Source organism: Heterodontus francisci, chromosome 5 (assembly GCF_036365525.1).
Source record: "Heterodontus francisci isolate sHetFra1 chromosome 5, sHetFra1.hap1, whole genome shotgun sequence".
Classification (NCBI taxonomy): domain Eukaryota; kingdom Metazoa; phylum Chordata; class Chondrichthyes; order Heterodontiformes; family Heterodontidae; genus Heterodontus; species Heterodontus francisci.
In genome coordinates, this window is record NC_090375.1 from 169371972 (window position 1) to 169385391 (window position 13420).

Genomic DNA, 13420 nt, shown 5'->3' on the forward strand with positions numbered 1-13420 from the left:
ATGTCCCAAGAATTGTGATTGAGCTGAGGCAAAGTCAGAGAAGATTATTTAAGTAGATGGATTAGAGTCATAGAGTCATTGAGTTATACAGCACAGATACAGACCCTTTGGCCCATCATGTCTGGGATGGCCATCAAGCACCTAACTATTCTAATCCCATTTTCCAGCACTTTGCCCGTAGCCTTGTATGCTATGGTGTTTCAAGTGCTCATCTAAATACTACTTAAATGTTGTGAGGGTTCCTATCTCTACCACCTCTTCAGGCAGTGTGTTCCAGATTCCAACCGCCCTCTGGGTGAAAAAATGGTTCCTCCAATCCCCTTGAAACCTCCTGTCCCTTACCTTAAATCTATGCCCCCTGGTTATTGATCCCACCGCTGAGGGAAAAAAGTTTCTTCCTATCTATCCTATTCATGCCCCTCATAATCTTGTATACCTCAATCAGGTCCCCCCTCAGCCTTCTCTGCTCTAAGGAAAATAACCCTAGCCTATCCAGTCTCTCTACATAGCTGAAATGCTCCAACCCAGGCAACATCCTGGTGAATCTCCTCTGCACCCTCTCCAGTGCAATCACATCCTTCCTATAGTGCGGTGCCCAGAACTGTACACAGTACTCCAGTTGTGGCCTAACTAGTGTTTTATACAGCTATTATAGAGATTATTTTGTCATATTGTTCTTTTCATAGGATAATTCCTTTGTTTAAATATTTAATTTATATAGAATTCATAAGGAATGAAATTTGTTCCAACTTTACAAAATGGGAGCAAAATACTGCGGATGACATTCACAAAATGGGTGTTCTTATTCAGCAAGGAAAATAAGAAATACTTCAGTATTGGAAATCCGAAACAGAAACAGAAAAGTCTGGAAGCTTAGGTAGGAGGATCAATATTTGATAATGGGTGAAAAAGGTTAAAGTCTTGAGTTCTACAACAATATCTCCCTTTGCTTCTCACAATATTAACTTTCCTCTTTGACATGCTGATTGGTTTGCGAGGGCTGATATTCCAATCAGGCCACACCAACTCCTTTTGGGAAATCACGCCTGGAAAATATGTGGTTCCGCAGCCGCAAACTGGATGGAAGGCCAGAGGCTGTAATTGCACGATTACTATGACCACTGCTCCCTACACGCACTAACTCACACTATGAACCACCAATTGGGGAGGCATTTTGAGCAATTTTTGTTCTTTGCACGCATTAAGCGAATGCCCGCTAGCGACCTTTGCAGTCCATTATCATTTAAGCTATCAGTAAACTGACTGTAATAGACACCACTCAATGTCTTCTTTATGAAATCTGCGGGTACTTTTTTCAACAGTGCTGCATTTTTATACCCACGTACTCATCAATCATACTGAAAGCTGGATGATATTCCAGACACTTCGCACTAAGTGAATTACCCTGCTCAGAAAACTAACTTCAAGTTCACAATGTGATAAAAGTAATGCAATTTAGCAACTCATATTCAAATGGGTGGTGAATATATAATACTAATTACTACCTCTGATTATGTTAAAAATGTCATTTGCTGCATCTTTATTTATGAAATCCTATCAAACGTCCCACTGAGGATTTGTATGCATCTATAATATCAGCATATTTGTGCCTCCCTTACTTATTTATCAGTATTTGTATGCATGATAAGAAGCTGGAACAGGCTAACTATATTGTCTTCGCTTGTGCACCTCATTACTCTGAGCCTTTATTGCTTCCTATTTTTATTTCGACTCTGCCTTGGTTAAAATCAGATTCTCATAAACTAGATCATTGTCTTTAGTCTATCTGTTCACACGCAATTTAAATATGAGTCATAATGAGTCTGTCTTCCTTTCTACCTCTCTCTAACTGCTTTTCATATAAACGAGTGGCTCTTATTGTATACAGGAGACCTTTCCAAGACACATTACAATACATTTTCTAATGCTAATGCTGCCATGACTAACACATTAATTGAATGGCCACTTTACTCTGTAATGTTATAAAACTCATTGCCCATAGACGCAGTGTCCACTCCCACCAGATGTATCAGTGTGAACCCACCAAAATGCTATGAAGTGGTCTACAGGATAAAAGAGTGAATGCCATTATCAGTGAATCTGTAAAAATCAGTCACAGTGTGTTATAGGGAGTTTTTAATATAATTCTGTTTATTTCTCTCTCAGTTGCTTTTTTAGAATAACTCTCTATTGTACAGTAAATGTTGATATTATCAGAGACACCAGCTAGTGAGCCCATTGAAATCTGAAATAAAATTTTCTTTAGAAATAGATTAATTAACACATCCAATTTGTTATTGAAGCTTTCCCGACACTGGATGTACCCCTGATATTAATGTATCCCTTTCAGTAACTGTCCCCAGTTGGTTCCCCTGATGCTGTTGCCAGTATTCACTATTTAATCAAACGATTGAGGGCAACCAACAGAGGCAGAGAGAAAAAAGGATATTAAAATTGATCACAATTCTTTTCAATAATTTGATTTTTAAAATAGGGTAGTGATACCTATCTCTGGCCACAGTCTGACGCCAAACCAGACTATTGGCAGCCTTGGTGGCTTGCCTGACTCTGAGCTGAGTTTCTGATCCCATATCCTTTCCATCACTATAACTGCCTACTTACACCTTTGTAACATTGTTCATCTCTGTCCCTGTCTCAACTCGTCTGCTGCTGAAACTAATCCATGCCTTTGTTAACCTCTAGATTAGTTCATTCCAATGCTCTCCTGGCCAGCCTCCCTCCTTGTAACCTCCATTAACTCGAGCTTATACAAAACTCTGTTGCCCATATCCTAACATCACCAGGTTGCTGTTAAAAGCCATTAATATTAGTAGGGAAGGGCAGTTTTTAATTTTATTTTCTGATTCTATCCTCGTTGAACCAGATTGAATCTGACATCATGGCCTTGATGGAAACTTGGCTGAAGGGTGATGACACCTTCCCCCCCCAAAATGAAGCCTTCATTGCCAAGACCGTCGTGGTGGCAGGGTGGCTCTATTCACCAAATAACACCTTGGTCTGGCCCTACTCCTCTGGCACTTCCTGCTCCTTTGAATTTCTCACCTTGTTGCACCTCTTTCATTTAAAATCCTCATTCTGTACAACACACCCAAGTACCTTGTCAATTTTCTCACCGAAATATCTTTTCTCCTTCAGCTTCTGCACTGTGACTTCTCATCCTCAGTGATTTCAAACTCTAATTCAATTCACCATCCTCTCTCTCCTCTGAATTCATTGCCCCCACCCCCACCACCCCCAGTCACTCTTAATCTTTCCCTCGGTATAAGCATCCCAACCCATATTCACAGCCACCCCCCCCCCCCCCGACTTTCCAAATCACGTAGCCTTGCTATTTCCATCATGTCAGAGTGGGTAAGGTCATCTCTGATCATCTACTTGTATCGTACTCCATCCACATCCCCCTTCCCCCTCCCAACCTTACTTCCTTCTGTGCTCCTGCCAGGAAAAAAAACTCTCTTCAAATTCACTTATAACTGCACTTTCAAATTCCCAACTGGATAGCCTTTGGCTTTCCATTCATCACAACATTTCTGCACCTACCAATCAGATCAACTACACACTTACCCCCACATTGATGGCCTGGTCCCCAGTAATAACATTACTTTCTCTCACCTGGGCTGTTCCCCTAGTACAGCCCTCATCTCTGCCCCTTAAGTCCAAGGGATGCAGACTTGAATAAACAGGGTGAGCAACTAGTTTAGCCATTCACCACAAGATCTGGCTGGATCACATAAAGCGCAATGAGGTCCTGCTCTTGCCTGCCAAAATTGTTGATCATCTTGAAATGCAAAGATAACCCCCAGCTTCTTTTCTCTACTGCAAACCAATTTCTTAAACTCCTCTCCATGGTCTCCTTCACTCTTACTTCCAACAACAAGTGCAATGAGCTCACAGACTTCTTTGTCACCAAGATTAAGACCATCTGTCCTGCTGTCTCTGTCATGTTGCTCCCTTCTGTAGCCCACTAGGCAAATTGCTCTATAGTTCCCCCTGCACTAGCCCTAACTCTCATTGTTCTGCAGTTTCTCTCTTATCTCCCCTCATATCCTCTCAGCGTTTATCTTGTCCATACGACCCACCTCCTGCTCCCTCCATCCTATTCCCACTAAACTGCTGACCACCCAACATTGTGAAGGAATCTGGCCTTAATGAGGGGTTACAGGTTAAAATAAGTTATTTTCATATGAATTAGGGATTAAAAAATTAAAAGCAGGCTTCATCTTCCTAAAAGGTTACGAAAAGATCATGTCTGTGTTGAAGGTCTTGCCTCATCTTAGAGCATAGAGGCAGCTTCTGATAAAAGGGATTCAGTCCTAAAAGTCACAAATCTTGTCAAACAGTAGAACATCGATGACACAGTTTTACAAATGATCATGAAAGCTGCTACTGTGATAAGATGGTTTTGTGCAGACAGCACTAAACCACAGTCAATTGAATTTTGAACAAAACTGACTAAACCCAAGAAACGGATTTATAATCTTGAAACACAGTTAAATGACTAATGGGAGATTGGCCACTATGAGAGATGCTTTCTTAGAAATCAAAGAAGATAGATTGTAACTAGAAATTAACAGTTATACAGCCATATTTGGGAAATAAAGGGGGACAAAACTATTTGCAAAAGAGGTAACACCCCCATATGTGGAGAAAAAGTTATACAACTTGGAAACAGTATAAATATTGGGACCACACAGTGGATTTTTAGATTCATTGGACTTGCTCCACTGTGTCTCACTGTAAAAATACACCTACTATGGTGAGCTGATGATAGTTCTCCCCTTAACTGGGACAGAGATATTTCGCTAAACTCTGTAGCCTTTTACTCAGGGATTTAAGGTAAATATTACTTTATCAATTGATGGATATCTTAAATATTTACTGTAACATTATTTATATTTATACTGGAAACAAGATTATACTTTCTTTCTTTTCCTAGAACTATTAACATTGTAATTGACTCTCTCATCAATTGTGAATTGCATGTTTGGTTCTTTAATAAACTTTTATATAATTTGGAAATTATTTTGTCTTGTATAGTCTTCTGTATTACAAACTCGAAAATTCATCTCCATACATTCTTTAGTGGGGAGGTGCCTTACTGAGGAGAGATGTCTGAACCCTTATAATATCTGGGTTCTTATAATTTGTCTGAAACTTGTTAAAAAGGCTATCTGGAGGACAGTAATATTCTCAGCTGATTCCTTTTCTTTGGGGAGAGTTAGATTGGTTCTTCAGACCCATTCAAGTGTCTGTGGGATCTGTCTTTCTCAACCTTAAGTTGAAAGTGATCCTCTGAGGAGAAGTACGTCTGATCCGAGAAATCTCCAAAAAGGGACTAGGATTATAATCCACCACAACATATTTCCCTGAACTTCTACCATTAGCTGGTTTTGTTAACAGTTCTCTTTCGTCCAGTACTGTCCCTCTCTGGTTCAAATCTGCTTTCTTCACCCTCTTTGCAAACTGCCATCTCATCTCCAACTTCCCTTTCCTCTCCAAAGTCCTTGAATTTGCTGTCGCCTCCCAAATCTGTGACATCTTTCCTGGAACTCCATGTCTGAATCCCTCCAATCAAGTTTCTGCCCCTGCCACAGTACCAAAATGGCTCTCATCAAAGCCACAAATGGCATTCTATATGACTGTGACAAAGATAAACTATCTTTCCTCATTCTGTCTGCAGCCTTTGACACAGTCGGCTGCATCCTCTTCCTCCAATGCCTCTTCACTGTCATCCTTGCTGGCTGGCACTGCACTTGCCTACTTCCATTCTTTTTTCTCTACTCGTAACCAGAGAATCACCTGCAATAGCTTCTCATCTTGTTACGGCACCATTACTTCTAGTGTTCCCTCAGGATCTGTTCTTGCGCCCTCCTACTTCCCATCTACATACTGCTCCTGGCGACATCTTCCAAAGACACTGTGCCAGTTTCGACAGTGTCGACACCCAACTCTACCTCACTGCTACTTATCTCAACCGCTCTATTGTCTCTAAATTCTCAGACTGCTGGTTCAACATCTAGTTATGGATGAGCAGAAATTTCCACGTATCCATGACATCGCTAAGACTGCCCATTTCCACCTCCATAACATTGTCCAACTGCGCCTGCTCACCTGCTGGTGGAACCCTCATCAGGGCCTTTGTTTATCTCTAGACTTGACTATTCCAATGCACTCCTGGCTAGCCTCCCATGTTCTACCCTCCATAAGCATGAGGTCATCCAAAACTCTGTTGACCAGGTCCTGTTCCCCATCACTCCTGTGCATGCTGACCAACATTGGCCTCCGGTTAAACAACACCTTAATTTTAAAATTTTCATTCTTCTTTTCAAAATCCCTCCATGGTCATTACCCTCCCTATCTCAGTAATCTCCTCCAGTCCCACAACTGAGATCTCTGCACTCTTCCAATTCTGACCTCTTGAGCACACCCGATTTTAATCATTCCACCGTTGGCAGCCATGCCTTCAGCTGCCAAGGCCTTAAGCTCTGGAATTCCCTCCCTGAACTTCTTTCCCTCTCTTCCTCTCTTTCCTTAAAAATACTCATTAAAACCTACCTCTTTGACCAAGGTTTTAGCCATCTTCCCTGATCCCCTTATGTAGCTCATTATCAAATTTTGTTTTATAATGCTACTGTGAAGAACATTGGGATGTTTCACCACATTAATGGCACTTTATAAATACAAATTGTTATTTTCATTGGCAGCATTTTGTAGGTTACACTACGTTTTTATTGGCAGCATTTTGCAGGTTACACAAACTGATTTTCTGCTCTGTTTAATAATAGCACCAACCGGCCCTTCCTTTGCTTAATCCGCTTAGGATGCTAGGTAAAGAGCTGCTTACAAATGGTAATGAGTACATTGAAAAGGATGTGGGCAATAAAAGGTTAATACCACATAATGTGATATGAGTGGCTGTACATGTGTGAGCTGGATTGGGCTGTTCTCCGATAAGTGCACCCACAGCAACTGAGACTCATCCACTGACTTCATCTTGACCACATATGTGATCAAAATGTCAGTAACCTTTACAAAAGCTGCTAATATGTTTTATATATATATATCCGCCTTTGCAAAGGTTGTTTGGAAAGCAAACATGCCTTACAGAACCCAATGGCTGACATAGCAAATGTGGAGGCAGGAAACTGGATCTGTGGACAAATGATAGAGCAGCACAATACTCTAGCCCTCTGTTTGATGTCTGCTAAAGTAGAAGTGGTGCAGTAAGATATAGTAGTGAGAGGGTGATCTATCTTGTCACTCCAGGCCACCCTGTCTATAAGACAGTATAGGGTACAAGATGAACATGATCGATCAAAAAAAGATTCATTGTGTTATATTTCTGTCCATTCAGTAGCTCATCTGATCTTTGGTAGTAAATTATTTTTAAATTAGGCCTCAATTAGATTGCTTAGGTGTCCAGGCAATTTCCCAGCATTTATACCGGCACAGCATTCAGTCCTGTACCAGATATAATGGGTATGGTTTACTGATGTAACACAGGGAATACTAGCAGCAATGCAGGAACTAAACAAATACTGAAATGCATTTGTTGTTTGTCATTTACTAGCAGGGTAGTTGACATATGGATATATGCCAGGTGTAAAAATGTAACCTGAGGAATATGGCTTTCTCATACTACTTCATAGGTAGTTGCATGTTAAATATTTGTGTTAGACTGAATGCAACCTGGCTGAATGAATCTGGCTCAGAACAACCAATTATAGCAGTACAAAATAGTGCCTGCAGCGTTGCAACTTTATATTGGGATATGTTATATTTGTTGGTACTGAATGAAGTTTTGTGACAGTTAATCCCTATAACACCAACTGACCTCTCTCTATATCCAGCCCACTTAACCTATGACGCACATTTCCACATCAAAATACATAGAGTGAAGTTTGCATGTGTCCTGGATCATGCCATTCAGCAAATTTATAATACTGAGCCACATAATCACAGTGACTAATCAGTATGCAGAATGCATCCCTTCCCCGATGTAGCCTTAGACAGAACTCTCCTGAGCAGGGCTGTTGGACAGCTGTCTGTTGCAATGAAGATTGTGATAAGCTTATTAGCCAACTTTATGGGGACAAAGGTCTTTTCCAATTCATTTTGGAAAGTTTTTAAAAAAGAACAAGTTGAAGAATTTATATTTGATACCTGCTTTCAAAAACTATAATCTGTTCATTTAAAATTTTGAACAGTAAATAGTTAACAGGTGCTGAGACTCCAGACGCAGACATGAGTTTGAGCCATGCGATAAGATATATAATGACATTTTAGAAGCTTCAGTGTGTGATTCTCAGTAATTTTCATAAGCATTAAATAGAAGAGCTGACACACCTGCAGGGAAATTTCAAATTACTGAATTATTAAATTTAATTCAGTAAAAAGTATAAAAATTGTTGCCGATCATTAACAAGCAAAAACCACTATGCAGATAGCAAAGACCCTGTTTCTGTGGATTCCATTAGACAGCCTTTGTGAGATTAGTCTAGTGAGAAATGTGTAATGGAGGACTTGTTCCATGAGGAAGTTTAAGACATTCTTTATATGTTATAGATTGCCATACTACAATAGGGAAGGGTCAGTAAAAGAAGATATATATTTAATCCTGCTTTTTATATAATTCTTTTTATTTTCTTTTTCCATCCCGAACTTGACCAATTTAAACAGCCACACCAACGCCATCTGTTTTAAATAAAATGTGACATTTTTGGACTTGACATTCTCATTTGTCAATGAACTGTGCAAAAACTTTGAAAATGAAGCAGGACACCAAGATCCATTCTTTTCAAAAGTAGTTTATTTATTATCCTTATTGTTAAGTCTTAGTTTGTGGAGGGAATGATTCAGGGTGTTAGTGATATTTTATCATTAGCAAAGAAAACATCTGAATTCCACCCAAAATCCGACCCCATTCCTTGCCTTGCTGCTGTTCCTTCTTTCATTCTTAGCAAAAAGTGGCAACCCAAATCGTGGGTGGGACATTGCAGCCCTGGGATATCTCTGTGAATGTGATTAGCATGACTCCTCAATTCTTCTTGTTGGTATATTTAATCAGTCAAGTCCCCTCACCAAAATAAATATCACCATCAACCACCATCAACACCATCACCATGGTCACCGTCACCATTGCCACTGCCATCACCATTATAACGACCACCACCATCACCATCAGAAAAGGAATTGTGATTTGAGAACAATTTCAACCCAAACTCAGCTGTCCATAGTGTCCAACATTGTTGCCAGTAGCCTGGCTTGAGCGTGATCAAGATATTAAGATATATTTAGTACACTAACAACAGTGACTATTCTAAAGATGGGATTGCACCTATAGTGGGTACTGTAAGCATAGCATCACATGAACAATTAATTACAATGGTGTTGAGCCTAATATTACCTACTGGTTGCATAATGAAGGTGCAGCTTGCACAGTGGTCAGTCTGTTTGGTTAACTCCCCTTCCCACTGAAAGACTTATCCCTCCATCTCCTCATGAGCAATATTTTCACTCTCCTCCTCCACTTAACACGATTTCAGTTCTCGACCCATTTTCCCAATTAGTACATTTCAACTGTTAACCCCAACCCTACCTGCTATTGAAGCAAGATTGTGGCCTCAACATGTACACCCAGCTAAGGACCATGTTGGCCCTCAAAATCCTCCTTCCTTCATTAAGCAAATTTTCAGCTTGCAAGCCTCATCTTCAGCCAACCAGCAAGATATCAGTCTGAAATTACATTGTACCCACTGAGCAGATTAGTGATGCCCCACTGACCTTTCCCCCTATTGAGCAAGATGCTGACCATCTCCTCCCCACACATCGCCTGCCCAAGTGAACAAGACTTCAGCCACCCTTGAGCAAAATTTCAACCCCTTTCATCCTCTTGTCAGCTGCATTTCTATTCCAATCCATCCACTAGCTGCCAATCCCTGCCCCCCACAACCTCCTATTGGCTACAATTCGCCATAACCATTTACCCCCATTTCACTACATTTTCCCTTTTACAGTAACCTCCACCCCTCACCCTCCAATCCAGCCTATGCTGAAACATTCAAATTGGTCTTGAGCGTGCAACACAATGGGAGACTGGCTAGTAAGACATGAATTTGTATGCATCAGTGTTCAAGCTGTACAAACTTGAGTTTGTTTAAAATTCAACTCACATTATGCTGTTCCAGGCATCTGTTTTTCATTCTGGGATAGACTGATATCTAAACAGCGTTTGACCCAAGGGATACTACTACAATACAGGCTATTATAGTCTCAATGGAAAGTCTAAATACTGTGTGGCAAAGGAAATTTTCATCAAAATATTATCACTCTGTCCCTATGATGTGCAAAAAAAGCCTTTGAGACCAATTAAAGTTTTATACAGACTCATGATTTGTAGGGCAGGGTTTGCTCTGCTAGGCAAGCAGTTGTCTGGTACTGCACTTGAGATTTTTCCTCTCTCCATTTCAGCATGGGTGTGTAATCACTGTCTTTCTAAGTGGATCATTTTTAGCAGCTAGCAAAACTGCTACAGGATAAAATCTATAGCTTGCCACCATCTTCTTAATAGAATGAGCTGGTTCCGAAGCAAAGAATTTTGACTTTTTTTTGGAGATGTGAGTTGATTCAAGGATCTGTAAAGGTATAAATCATGTCATAGCATCATTTATTGGGGGCGGGGAGAGCACTGTATAGTGAAATGCTACTGGATACAAGAATATAGCTGTTGACAAATCTTTCTTTCACCTTTTGCCCCCAAACTTTCCCTTACTACTGCAACCTTTCTTGCCATACTCTTTCTTTTATTGATGCTCCTGTAGTTATTGATACTCTGAATTTGCCTCCTGAATTCGGAATATCCGGCTCTACCCACTTTTTTTTCCAACTCTATCCTCATAAATTGATTCAGGATTCATTGCACCACCTGTTGCTCTGACTCTTTCCTTCCCAGATCCTTGCAACTGTGGAACTCCTTACCTCCCCCAAGTCTTCCCTTCCCTCTAAAATCTACAAGGTCTTGAGATTATGTGAGACTCTAGTATGCAAATGCATAATGAGCTTGGCAGCAAGTCATTCCTCATAGCCAATGCAGGAGCCCATTTAAAATAAATGGGTTAACACCTCCACTCATGTAAGAGAGAGAGAACTTACAATTGAATGTGCTAAGCATTCATACATTATTATAGCACACTGTCATTACAGGACCTAGTTTCTTCAAAGCTGCATTTGAGGCATTTGCATTTGCATCCATCTTCATCCAAAAGTGGCGAGTGGATGATCCATCTCGTCCTCCTCCTGAGGTCCGCAGCATCACAGATGCCTGTCTTCAGCCAATCCGATTCACTCCACGTGATATCAAGAAATGGCTGAAAGCACTAGATAATGAAAAGGCCCTGACAACATTCCAGCAATAATACTGAAGACTTGTGCTCCAGAATTAGCCGCACCCCTAGCCAAGCTCTTCCAGTACAGCTACAACATCTACCCTGCAATGTGGCAAATTCCTCAGGTAAGTCTTGTCCACAAAAAGCAGGACAAATCCAACCCAGCTAGTTACCGCCCTATCAGTCTACTCTCTATCATCAGCAAAGTGATTGAAGGGGTCGTCGACAGCACGATCAAGCAGCAATTGCTCAGCAATAAGCTGCTCACTGACGCTCAGTTTGGGTTCTGCCAGGGTCACCCGGCTCCTGACCTCAGGAGCACAAGTAGATAAGGTGGTTAGGACGGCACATGGGATACTTGCCTTTATTAGCCGAGGCGTAGAAGATAAGAGCAGGGAGGTTATGATGGAGCTGTATAAAACACTAGTTAGGTCACAGCTGGAGTACTGTGTACAGTTCTGGGCACCACACTATAGGAAGGATGTGATTGCACTGGAGACGGTGCAAAGGAGATTCACCAGGATGTTGCCTGGGCTGGAGCATTTCAGCTATGAAGAGAGACTGAAAAGGCTAGGGTTGTTTTCCTTAGAACGGAGAAGGATGAGGGGGGACATGATTGTGGTCTACAAAATTATGAGGGGCATTGATAGGAAGAGACTTTTTTTCACTTAACGGAGGGGTCAATAACCAGGGGACGTAGATTTAGGGCAGGAGGTTTAGAGGGGGTTTTTGGAAACATTTTTTCACCCAGAGGGTGGTTGGAATCTGGAATACACTGCCTGAAGTGGTGGTAGAGGCAGGAACCCTCACAACATTTAAGAAGTATTTAGATGAGCACTTGAAACGTCAGAGCATACAAGGTATGGGCTAAGTGCTGGAAAAAGGGACTAGAATAGTTAGGTGCTTGATGGCCTGCACAGACATGATGGGCCGAAGGGCCTGTTTCTGTGCTATATAACTCTATGATTCTATGACGATATGACTCATTACAGCCTTGGTTCAAACATGGACAAAAGAGCTGAATTCTAGAGGTGAGGTGAGAGTGACTGCCCTTGACATTAAGGCAGCTTTTGATCGAGTATGGCATCAAGGAATCCTAGCAAAACTGGGATTCAGGAGAAAACTCTCCGTTGGTTGGAGTCATACCTAGCACAAAGGAGGATGGTTGTGACTGCTGGAGGTCAATTATCTCAATCCCAGGACATCACTGCAAGAGTTCCTCAGAGTAGTGTCCAAGGCCCAACCATCCTCAGTTGCTTCATCAATGACCTTCCCTCCATCATAAGGTCAGAAGTGGGGATGTTCGCTGATGATTGCTCAATGTTCAGCACCATACGCGACTCATCAGATACTGAAGCAGCCTGTGTCAAGATGCAGCAAGACCGCGACAATATCCAGGCTTACGTTGATAAGTGGCAAGTAACATTTGTGTCACACAAGTGCCAGGCAATGATCATCTCCAACAAGAGAGAATCTAACCATCTCCCCTTGACATTCAATGGCATTACCATCGCTGAATCCCCCACTATCAACATCCTAGGGGCTACCATTGACCAGAAACTGAACTGGACCAGCAACATAAATATTGTGGCTACAAAAGCAGGTCAGAGGCTAGGGAGTCTGGGGCAAGTAACTCACCACCTGTCACTCCAATGCTTGTCCACCATCTACAAGGCACAAGGTCAGGAGCATGATGGAATACTCTCCATTTGCCTGGATGGGTGTAGCTCCAACAACACTCAAGAAGCTCGACACCATCCAGGACAAAGCAGCCCGCTTGACTGGCACCCCATCCACCACCTTAAACATTCACTCCCTATAGTATTACTGCAACATAAATTATGTGTAACAGTATCATTGTAGTCTGTAGCATGTGATGCAATTGTTTTTCATACAGGAAGCTAAGAGAAAGTCTTCGGCCTATACTGCTTTCTGCAAATAATGAAAGAGACTGTTGGATCAATCACAAGGTAATGGTTAGATAACATTTTTTCCTTTATTCTTTCATGGGATGT